Source organism: Mesoplodon densirostris, chromosome 15 (assembly GCF_025265405.1).
Source record: "Mesoplodon densirostris isolate mMesDen1 chromosome 15, mMesDen1 primary haplotype, whole genome shotgun sequence".
Lineage (NCBI taxonomy): Eukaryota > Metazoa > Chordata > Mammalia > Artiodactyla > Ziphiidae > Mesoplodon > Mesoplodon densirostris.
The window spans coordinates 54198908-54210085 of NC_082675.1; the positions used below are offsets into that span (position 1 = coordinate 54198908).

General features: G+C 37.1%; 1 pseudogene; it reads right to left on the reverse strand.

The window, feature by feature from the left end:
* Positions 1-1880: 1880 nt before the first annotated feature.
* LOC132503254 (proteasome assembly chaperone 4-like) lies at positions 1881-2163 on the reverse strand (annotated as a pseudogene).
* Positions 2164-11178: the final 9015 nt, after the last annotated feature.

Genomic DNA, 11178 nt, shown 5'->3' on the forward strand with positions numbered 1-11178 from the left:
AATATTCTGTTAGTATTGAGCATGCATAGACAATATAAACATACATCTTTGAAACAATGAAATTTCACCTCACCTCTCTCCTTGCCAAGGTGTTTGAACAAGCAAAAAATGTATTTTATAACTTGAATTTCATTGGGGAGGTGGTGAAATAATTGGTTTCATAGAATAGTTCTTCCCTGAAAAAACTTGAACCTTATTTGACAGTAAGGATAACAAAATTGAAGCAACAAATAGAAACCCCACTACATTGACTTTGCTCTAGTAACAACTATAATAAATCACCAGAAAATTAAACATTTCTTTCATAAGGACATAGTAGTATAGAATGCACTAGGAAAAAATTTTGTTTTGTTTTGTTTTGTTTCTTCCGGATAGTATTTAGCAGTAGAATCATTTCACCAAGTGAAAATGAAAATAGAAGTCGAGTTTTTAAGACAAAATCATGGTTGCTCATTTGAGGTGGAAAAATGAATCAGGAACCTCAGTAGGTCACTCAACATTTCTGTAACCTGGAATGTTGTATCTCAGGGAAACCTCTAAGGCGCCACTTTTGTTAAAATGTCTGTATTAGACCACTGACCATTCCATTTGTGTTTAACTGTAGCTATAGGAAAACTTTATTTAACCAAATCGAGCTCTGTAACTTCTTATGCATCTTTTACATCCAGTTTTTTGCTGTGTTATGTCGTCTCTCTGAATTAAATGGATTTCTAATGAATTTCTAAGGGAACAAACAAGTTTCTGTATTAGACGCAGTATTTAGAAGAGAGGTTGTCTAGTATTATGAAATCACATCATAGAGACAGCTACATCTTCTGCCTTCATGTAACACTAACTGGAAATTAGACAACAAGAGAACAACGTGAGGAATCCAATGTGATTTGAAGAAACAAAAAAGTTGAGAAGAGCAGTTACATAACACAGGGACAGCACCTCGGTGCTTTGTGACCACCTAGAGGGGTGGGATAGGGAGGGTGGGAGGGAGACGCAGAAGGGCAGAGATATGGGGATATATGCATATGTATAGCTGATTCACTTTGTTATACAGCAGAAACTAACACACCATTGTAAAGCAATTATACTGCAATAAGATGCTAAAAAAAGAGAAGAGTTACTTAATAAAAGGAGAATAAAATAGTAATTTAATGCTGACAGTCTTGTCTTTCAGCTTTCTCTAACACTTAGAAATGGAGGAGGTCTCTTCATTAACTTGTCTCCAGTCTGGTTGCCTCCCACAAGGGGGTTGGGGAGGAGCAACTTTTGACAAGTTAGAGGCAAGAGGCTCCTTCCCCAGATCCAACTCACTGAGACACGAATGAGACACTCAGTTCCCCAGCCACCAACTTCTGAACATTTCCCTTAATCACTCCTTATCAAACTGAAGCCCAGTTTATTGGCAGGTCTATCAGAGGTGATTTGGTAAACTGTCTCCCCTCAGAATGTGAGTGGACATCAAACCTCACTGTGTACTTTATAGGAACCGAATGTGGCAGCAACTACACTAACAGGGTAAATTTCCAAACGTGACTAAGCCTTCCAGTTAAGAGCATAGGTGTTATTTCTCTCCAGCTTGAGGAAGAGATATCCCAATCGTACTCCATACAGTGTGTCAACTTAAGGTCCACACCTTGTTTCTTAATTCTGGTTCTTGTTGGGAAAACCCCGATAATTACCTCCCAAAGGGAAGGGAGCATAAGAATGTGGATGGATATATACGCACTCTTCATCATGGAAGAAACTTTAAAAAATCTCATCTTATTGTGGAGTGCCTACTTCATCATTTATTTATTTTTATTTAACATGCTGACAGCCAGCGAGATCCAATCCATTTCTTCAAAAGTCCGCTGTGCGTGAGTCTCATGTCCTTGTCGCCGGCTGGGCTAGAACTTCTCTGGAAAAGCCTCCATTTCGTCCTTGATCCTGTTTTCTACCAGTGACGCAAAGCTGCTTGTCAGTGTTTGGAAGATTATAGCTGACAAACACCTGTTTGTTGGTCTTCCTGGCTAAGCGCTGGGTGAGGCCGGACGTTGTGTCAGACGTGTCTCCGAGGAGGGCTGTGGACATGGGGAGGGGGTTGTAGCGGGTGCACATGACCTTGGGGAGGTTGCACAGTTGTGGCGTGTCACCCACCCACAGGAAGGGCGAGTCCGTCAGCAGCAGCATCTTTAGATGGTGCTCTGAGTCTCTATGTCAAAAGGTATGTGTGTGAATCCTGTCATGGTGCCCACTCTTCACATTTCTCTGTGGGCATGAACCGTGTTTCCCATGGTGTCTTATGACAGAATTTGCCACAGTAGGAGTAGTGGCAGCAAGAGTGCAGGGATCAGCATACGACTGTCAGTGCTAAGTGAGCCAGCAGTATGGAACCCAGTGTTAGAGCAGAAACATAGGACATGAAATGTCAACCGGTTATCAGAGTAGGTGGACCATAAAGCAAAAGTTTCCTTGTAATGCCAATTTGCATAAAGGATTAACACAGGTAGAGCTATAGAAAATTTTACTTCAGTCCCCAGAAACAGAAAAAAAAATTATAATTTTTTTCCCCATAAAGTGATGCCTCATATGAATTTTCTTGACTCTAAATGTGTAGTGCTCTCCAGACCCTAATCCTCATGAGAATGACTGGGGAAGAGGAAATGTTAGCTACAAACTTTTCTATTTCAAGGAGCAGCTTTCCTTGGAACTAGATTGCTGTTATTAATGATGATGATTTTCATTTACAACACAGTGTTGGACTGTAATTATTTACTGATATGAATTGCTTACTCACTTCTTCCCCCCCCAATTAGTTGACCTATTGCTTCCTACATATTTCTGTTATTACTTCAATATTCTGGATAAATAGCTTGCTTGTGGATAGAAGTGTTCTTCTGCAGTTCTGATAGATTTTTTTCTTTCTCTTATAAATTACTCAGTAAAATTCAGGAACATAAAAAGGGCACCAGAAGTTATTATGTGTGATATGTTCTCGATCTATATTTGATTGCCTAGTGGTTCACATTAAGATAAAGGTTTTGTACTAGCTTAACAAACAGCAAGCTTGATTGCTTGCTGTTTTGAGAAACTGGATGAGGCCATGCTCAGTGGCTTAATATGGAATCTGTTATTAGTAAGACAGTGAGGGTACCCATCCTGTAGTCTCCCTAGGTGATTACTGGTGCATTCCTTAAAATTAGGGAAGTATGTTTTCAGAGTTCCCTTCTCTAGCTTCTACATGTACACCTGTAGGGAGCATGGGTAGAGGGAGAGATGCTAAAACAATGAGGCCACAAATGTCCATCAGCCAAGCTATAAAGCATAATTAATGAACCTTCACCAACACACCTGCTGTTTGCTCCATATTTTGCCAGTCACTGTGTAAAAAATTGAAGAAAGATACAAAGTCCTATCAAAGATGAGATATCACAGTATATGACAGGATGCTATAAAACAATATAGGGCATGGTAATTGAGAACCAGGCTGAGTGTTTCATATTTAAAGTGCTAAGTTAGTTTGGACAAGCACAAAGGAAGGAAAAAGGAAGTCTTCCTGGAGGTGAGGGTCCATGAAAGATGGGTGAAATTTAGTTACACAAAGGAGAAAGGAAAGTCAATGCAAGCTGGCAGGAAAGCATGAGTGAACCTGTACCACCTACTTCTGACTGATGGCACTGCCATAATTAAATCAGATCTCCATTACTTTCTCCTTGTTCCTACTTCAACTCCTCCTTGTGCTAGGTGAATGAACAGGTTTCTATTGGCTGAATTCATTCTATGTAATAATAAAATAATCTTGATCCTTAATGTGAATTTAAGAAAAAAGAAATTGATTTTTAGCTTCTGAAATCTCGATTAATTGATACCACTTACAACTACCTGGCAGCCTGAGATTTAAAAAGTCCTCAGGCAAAAATGTGCAGGAACATTAGAAGGTGGCATTGCGTCTATGCTTCCATCTCTTTCTTTCTTGAGAAAGAGATGGAAGAATAATCTTTCTCCTTGACCCACCCACCCAATTCTACCACTTGTCAAAATCAATCAATGCTTCCTTGAATTGTGCATTAATAGAGAAGGAGAAAATAAAAACGCGAAGGGCAGGAAATAAATCAGCATATCATTGAAGCCCTGAGCTAAGAATAAATCAACAAATCATGAAAACAAACAAACAATAAACAGACAAATAAAAGAACAGAAACCATGGAGTAGACTGTGAAATTAAGTTTATCCTAATTATTATTATTTTTTTAAGTTTGATCATAGTTACAGGTGGAAATAAACCTCTTATTGGAAAGAATATGGAGCATGGTTTTGTATCTGACAGATTGTAGTGCATACAAACTCTCACATACTTGCTACTATTTACTCATGCATATATGCTATCATTCATTCAAGAAAATTTTATTGAATATTGACTATGCATTAGCTAATGTTCAGGTATATTTGGAATATAAAAATAAATCTGGCAGAGATATTATGTAACAAAGAGGCTATAACTGCAGGGCATTTTTTAAGATCTAAGAAAGTCATAGGTACAGGGATACAGAGAGAGCATAAAGAAAACTGATGCATCCTACTACAGTTTACAGGAAGTTAATGACTGTGCAGGTCTTAGAAACTTCAGGGTGTTCAAATGAGTAGGTTTTCAACAGAATGGGAGAAGGTAGGGAAAAAGGACTACAAAATAAATCTCACATAAGGATATATCATGAACAGAGGCAAAGAAGCCTGAAACAGAAAAAATGTACTGGGAACAATACAAGTGATCAGGATGGCTGAGCTCTGTGTTGTGCTCCAACTTACAAAATCAAGTCAAAGCAGATAATTAAAGGCAGTTAATATCACACTAAAAAAGCCAGTTATTTTCAAACCATTTCAAAATAATTATTTGATGAGTTCCAGTGAATAAAAGAGATAATGGAAAACATAACAGGACTTAGGCTGGAGAAGTATATGAAGACCCTTCTCTACTCATCCCTGTGTTCCCTGCCTCATGGCTGCTGTAGAAATATTAGCATGTTTTAAGAATAATAGATTTACACCCATTTATATATAGGTCTATCTTTCTGTCTGTCCATTCACCTTTTTATTATTGAAAGGTCTCTATATTTTTAAACAATGATAATTTTCTAATAATAATGCTTAACATTGGCAAATTTTCCCTCTGTACAGATGCAGAAAAAGGGACTAGATTTAGCCTAATACGTGAAACAACCAAAAAAAAAAAAAGAAAAGACAAAATATATGCAACAACAGTATTCAAGCCACTGGACATTAGGCAACAAAGAATAGTGATCCCTGAACACTGGAAACAAAGAAGTGAGCCCTACAATCATCTTAGCTTACTGACTTTAGAGAGTTTTCAAGCCATGACACTATGGAATGAGAAATGAAGCAGATCCCAGAAACAATTCTGAGATATGGAGAGAGAATTGAGAACCTGGGGAGGCCAATGTAGCTAAAATTCATAGAAGAGAGTGCTGGAAAGGACATAGTTCAGAGAGAATCCTGGAGATCTGTAAGGGATTGGCCCAGAGTAGTCAGCTGAGTACTGACAAGTAAATGCATGTGGGGAAACTGCTTGAGACAAGGGGAATAATCATCCAAAAGAATCAGAGAGCCTAGCTAGTACTTACATAGGACAGAGAATAATCTATCTCCACCGATTAAACTGAAAAACTCTTAATTCATTGGATACATTAAGGAAAATACTCATAAAGTGCTTGGCTCACTACTCTAGACTCACCTAAAAACACACTGAAACAAGAACTGAAGGGATCAAAGTGTTTTTGAGTGATATAATTTAATCCCAGATCAAAATTCAAGTATTTATAGAAATATATAATGTCCAGCACCTAACAAGATAAGATTCACAATGTCTGGTAGCCAACCAAAACTACCCAGGCATGAAAAGGAGCATTACTATAGAACACATGGTAAGAAAAATCAATCAACTAAAATCAACCCAGAACTGACAGAAATGTAATAATTAGCAGACATTAAGATAATTATATTCAAATGTTAAAGACATGGATGATATTACAAAATGTTCCAAATAAAATTTCTGTACATTAAAACTTCAATATCTGAGATGGAAACTGCATTGGATGGGTCTTACGGGCTATTACATATTACAGAGGAAAAAAAATTGTGAACAGCAGTGGAAAATATCCAAAATGAATCATAAAAAATAATTTTAAAAATGCAGACAGTTTGTTTTGTCTAATAGAAGTCCTCAAAGATGCAGGAAAATAGAGGGAACAGAAAAAGCAGTTCCTGAGAAAATAATAGTAAAAAATTTCCAGAGCTGATAAAAAGTATTAACCCACAGATCCAAAAAGCTCAAAAAATCCCAAGCAAAAGAAGCATGAAGAAAATGACACCAAAACACATTATAATCAAATTGTTCAAAATCAGGAATGAAGATAAAATCTTTAGCCGGAAGAAGACATGTTGCATATAGAATAGTAAATATAAGGGTGACACAGATGTCTCATCAAAAACAATACAGTGGAAGAGACCTTGGAGAAAAACATTAAATCATGAAAAGAAAAAAAATAAATCAACCTTGAATTCTATACCAAATGCAAAATATCTTCCAAAACTGAAGGTGAAATAAAGACTTTTTAAGATATGCAAGTGCTTAAACAATTCATCAGCACGAGACCCATATTAAAAAACCTGTTAAATGAAGTCCTTCAAGAATGCTGAAAACAATACTACAAGGAAATATAGATCTGTACAAAAAATAAAAAGCACCTGAAATAATAACTACATATTAATCATAATTTTCCTTTTATTTAAGTCTATAAAAATAATTGATCGTGTGGATGTAGATGAGATTACTTTTTTTAGAAAGCAGTTTAGCAGTTTCTTAAAAAGTTAAACATATATCTATTATATGATCCTGCCATTCCACACCCAAGTATTTACCTAAGAGAAAATAAAGCTTATGCACTACCCTGTACACAAACATTTGTACACTAGTACTCAGAACAGTTTTCTTTATAATATCTAAAACCTGGAGACAACCCAAAAGGTCTTCAACAGAAGAATGAATACACAATTTGTGGAGTACATAGAATACTACTTAGCAATAAAAATGAATGAACTAAAAATGAATGAACACAATAACATGGAAGAATCTTAAAATAATTACACTGAGTGAAATAATCCAGACCAAAAAAAAAAAACCAAAAGAGTGCATGCTGTGTGCTTCCATTTGTAGAAAACTTTACAAAATACAAACTAATCTATGGTGACAGAATGCAGATTAGTGGCTGCCTGGGGAGGTGTGTGGAGGGAAAGACAAGAAAGAGGAATTACAAAGGGCACAAGGAGACCTTGGTATGTGATAAATATGTTCACTACCTTGATGGAGTTGATGGGTTCATGGGTGTATATGTCAAAACATATCAAATTGTACTTTTTAAATACAAACAGTGGATTTTATGTCAATTATAATTCAATAAACTGTTAAAAATAATACCTGAATGTGACTTTTTACTTAATTATTCAAAAGCGCTTTCATATACAGTATCTCATCTAATAATTTCATGGACTTTTGATAGCCTCTAGAATTGTTACTATTATGTTGGCTTTGCAGAAAAGGAAACAAAGTCAGAGTGGTATTAGTTCACAAAGACCACACAGCCTGCAAGTACCAGGCAGAAAAAGAGCCTCACATCCTGACCTCTGGTGTTCACCATTATGTTTCTAGCCCGGTTTGGGCCTGAAATGTTCTCAGAAAACTCAGTCCAGTAAGCTGGTGTTACTGGTCTTTTCTCACACACATCTTTCTGTACAGTTTGGGAAGATTAGCAAACTACATCAGATTAATTCCAAATTGCATATGCTACTTAACTTTAACAGAATTTGTCGTTTTTGCTGCTGCATATTTTCAAGATATTTGCACCAGGCCAAATATCTAGGGTTTGTTAAGAGATGGCATCTGGCTTGAGTTTCCTTAGATCTCCCCAGGCCTCTAAACTTATAGCTCTTGTCACTGTTTTTCATTTAACAATGAATTATCTATTTCCCCCAATGCATCTCATGTCACTACTTTTATGATTATGTTACTCCTATTGTTTGTTTTGATTTTTTAATGACCTACACCATCAACTCAGTTTTACATTCCTTGAACATAGAGATAGTGGATATGCTGCTTTGCTTCCCTGCAAAATATGTCAATGGGCCCCAATGCATTTTTTTACTTTTAATGTATGAGCAAATAATTTTTATTGATGTGGACACTGTTTTTAGTTTCTATGCAGATATTTCATGAACCCTTTTTATATTCTTCCATTTTTTCCTTGCCTCATTCCTGCCCCATAATTCCCAAGCTGCTACTTACTCTTCACACAAAATAATTAATATTTTCTGTTGTAAGTTTTGTTTTTATCTCACACTCCATTATTTTAAATTAGAAAGTTAAAGGAAACTCACAAAAATAAGAGCAAGATGAAATAATTTCCTGTAATAATGCTAAACTGATATCTATCAGAAAGGGATAAGAAGGGAATAAATACACTGACCAATTCTAATCAAAACAAGGATAATGGAAATTATGTTTGTAGAGGTTATTATGAGGAAAAAAAAAACTGGAAATTTTTGCCCACCCAGTTTTGGTCCTCCTACTAAATAACGTTTATCTTTATCTGGAATTTGGAAATGTCTTCCAAAATATTTACTCTGAGGAAATGGAAGGGTTTGTTTATGTTAAGTTTTCAAAATGGGTAGTTGGTAGCATACGCAATAGCACAAGCAAGTCAGAATGATTGGTTCACTAATCAAGATGATCAACTAGGAGTCAAGATTAGGAGGGATGAGCAAAGTCCCTTTCTCACCTCATTAAATCCTAGGCCAGCAGCGGGGAGAGGCCATGTGAGTCTCCCTCTGCCTTCATTAACCCTTTCACACTTAGGAACTGAGCTCCATTGCTCAAGTCTCTTAGCTCAAGTCCTTTAGAGAAAGCTCTATGAAGGAACAATGCAGATTTATCATTTATGTATTATTCATTGTTATCATTATTAGCTCTCATAATTCCAGCCACACTGCTCATGTGGCTCTTTTTTTTTTTTTTTTTTGCTTAAGTCATATGAAACTCAGCTGACAAAACATTAGTAGGCATACCATGGGGAATTTGGGGGACCTGGTTTGGCTGATTATAGCTGCCTCCAATTCTACTTCCAGTGATTTTGTGTACATATAACTCTGCAATTTTAAAACAAAGTTTCCAAAACAGTGAAGAGTATCAGAGAAATAGCTTGAAGATGATGAGTGCTCTCCCTCAAAGACAGATATCTGGGCAGGGCCAGCTTCATGAACAGCAATAATACCCACACTTCATCGAGCCTGTAGTGCAGTGGAGACAGGGGTGGTGGCCAATGTATAGTAGGATGGTAGATCATTTCTTTTTCTTATGACATCTCAAGCAGTCAGCTATTTATGGTATAAAATCATCTCTTCCTTTGATATCCTAAATGTCATTGATACTGATCCATCGGTTGAATTAGCCCTAACTTTGTAAAAATACGAATATTTAAGTAAGAGGTTACATTCCAGCCTCTGGCCCCTTATTGTAAGTGTTCATCAGATTATTTCCTCCAAATCAACTGGAAAGGGAATGGATTGAGAGCATAGCTTGGGAAGAAAGGTATTGACAGCCAGGGGATCCAGAAGAACTGGCCTGGCTGCAAGTGTGATGTTAGCCACTCACTGCTCTGTGTTTCCATCTCCAGGAGTCCTACTGGGATTCTTATAGATTTTGGAGCTGATCTGTTAGGCTACGGAGAGAAGCTAGTTTCTACACAATACTGTAAAATTAACCTTATGGTTATTTCTTTCTCTGCCATCAGTATATGCCAAAACTCTAGGAAAACTATTTCCAGGGTACTATTAAATGGGAAAAAATGCCCCTCAGGCCTTCTGTTTTAGAAGATGGAGAAATAAGGTAATACCTATTTAGAGAACTTCATGTCTATTTTATCCCTTTCAACCACACAGCAACCTTGTAAATAGAATATTATTGAACTATTTTTCTATGTGAAGTGTACGGGAGGTAAAAGTTTTTTGGACCCTCTTGGGGTCTGTGGCTGCGTCTGAAAATGAAACTGATGAGAACAATTTAACAGGAGAAAATATACAATGGTATTTAATGTAAGTTTTACATAACACAGCTGATTTTAGAAGGAAATGAAGACCCAAATAAACAGACCTGAATATTTTATGAAGAGTGGGCAGTCGTGGAGGAATGTGACAGGTTAAGGAGTATGATGTAATTGTAGTAAACTGTAGTAAACTTGTAGAAAGCCCTGTTTGTTAGAATTCTCCTTGGTGTCTCTGTTTTCAGAGATAAGGATGCTCTTTCCTCTGGGTACAGAGAAGACACCTCCCACAGGAGGGTTCTATGACTTGTTCCAAGGAAGAACAGAAATTGGGTGGGAGAGTGAAGGACAGGGGAATAATCGGAGTGGTGTTCTTGTATCTGCTGTTTTCTCAATTTTTTTCAGCTTCAATATGCCACGAACCATATTTTAAGGTAACATATCCTAAACCCCATCAGAAGAAACAGAGACTCAGAAAATGTAATGGTCCATTTATTCATTCATTTGACAAATATTTATTGTGTCCTTACTAAGTGCCAGGCACTGTTAAATGTGATGGGGATACACCAGTGGGGGGGGGGGACAAGAAAAAGATTAAATTCTATGTTGTAAGCAGCTTGCAATATCATGGAGAAAGCATCCAATTACAGTCGGTGGCAGAGATATGCTTTCTGCACAGTTCTGTACCCCATGTTTGCTCATTATATACGATTACCAATCAGTGAGGTTAAGTCAGGAAGTTCATTTACTATAAAGGCTCAGGGTCTTTCTACAAAAATGGCCCAAAGGTCCATAATTCTAGTAATGCAGGATGAGGAGGAAGTACATCCATCTGTTTTCTCTGGCTCTTTAGGTCTCTTTCCTTCAGCCTGGGTTTCCTCTGGAAGATGATAGTTCTAGATATTCAGGCTAACTTGTTACACCTTAAATGCAGGGGGCTGCAAGGTCAAAAACCATATGTTGATGGTCCAGGTCCTACAGTTTTTTGGGCTGATGTGAGGACTCTGCTTTGGAAAGGTCTGGTTTCCCCAACTCAAGGGATGCCCCAGCCTTGAACTTCATTATGGCTGATGTGTTGCCGAGACTGTATTTTCCT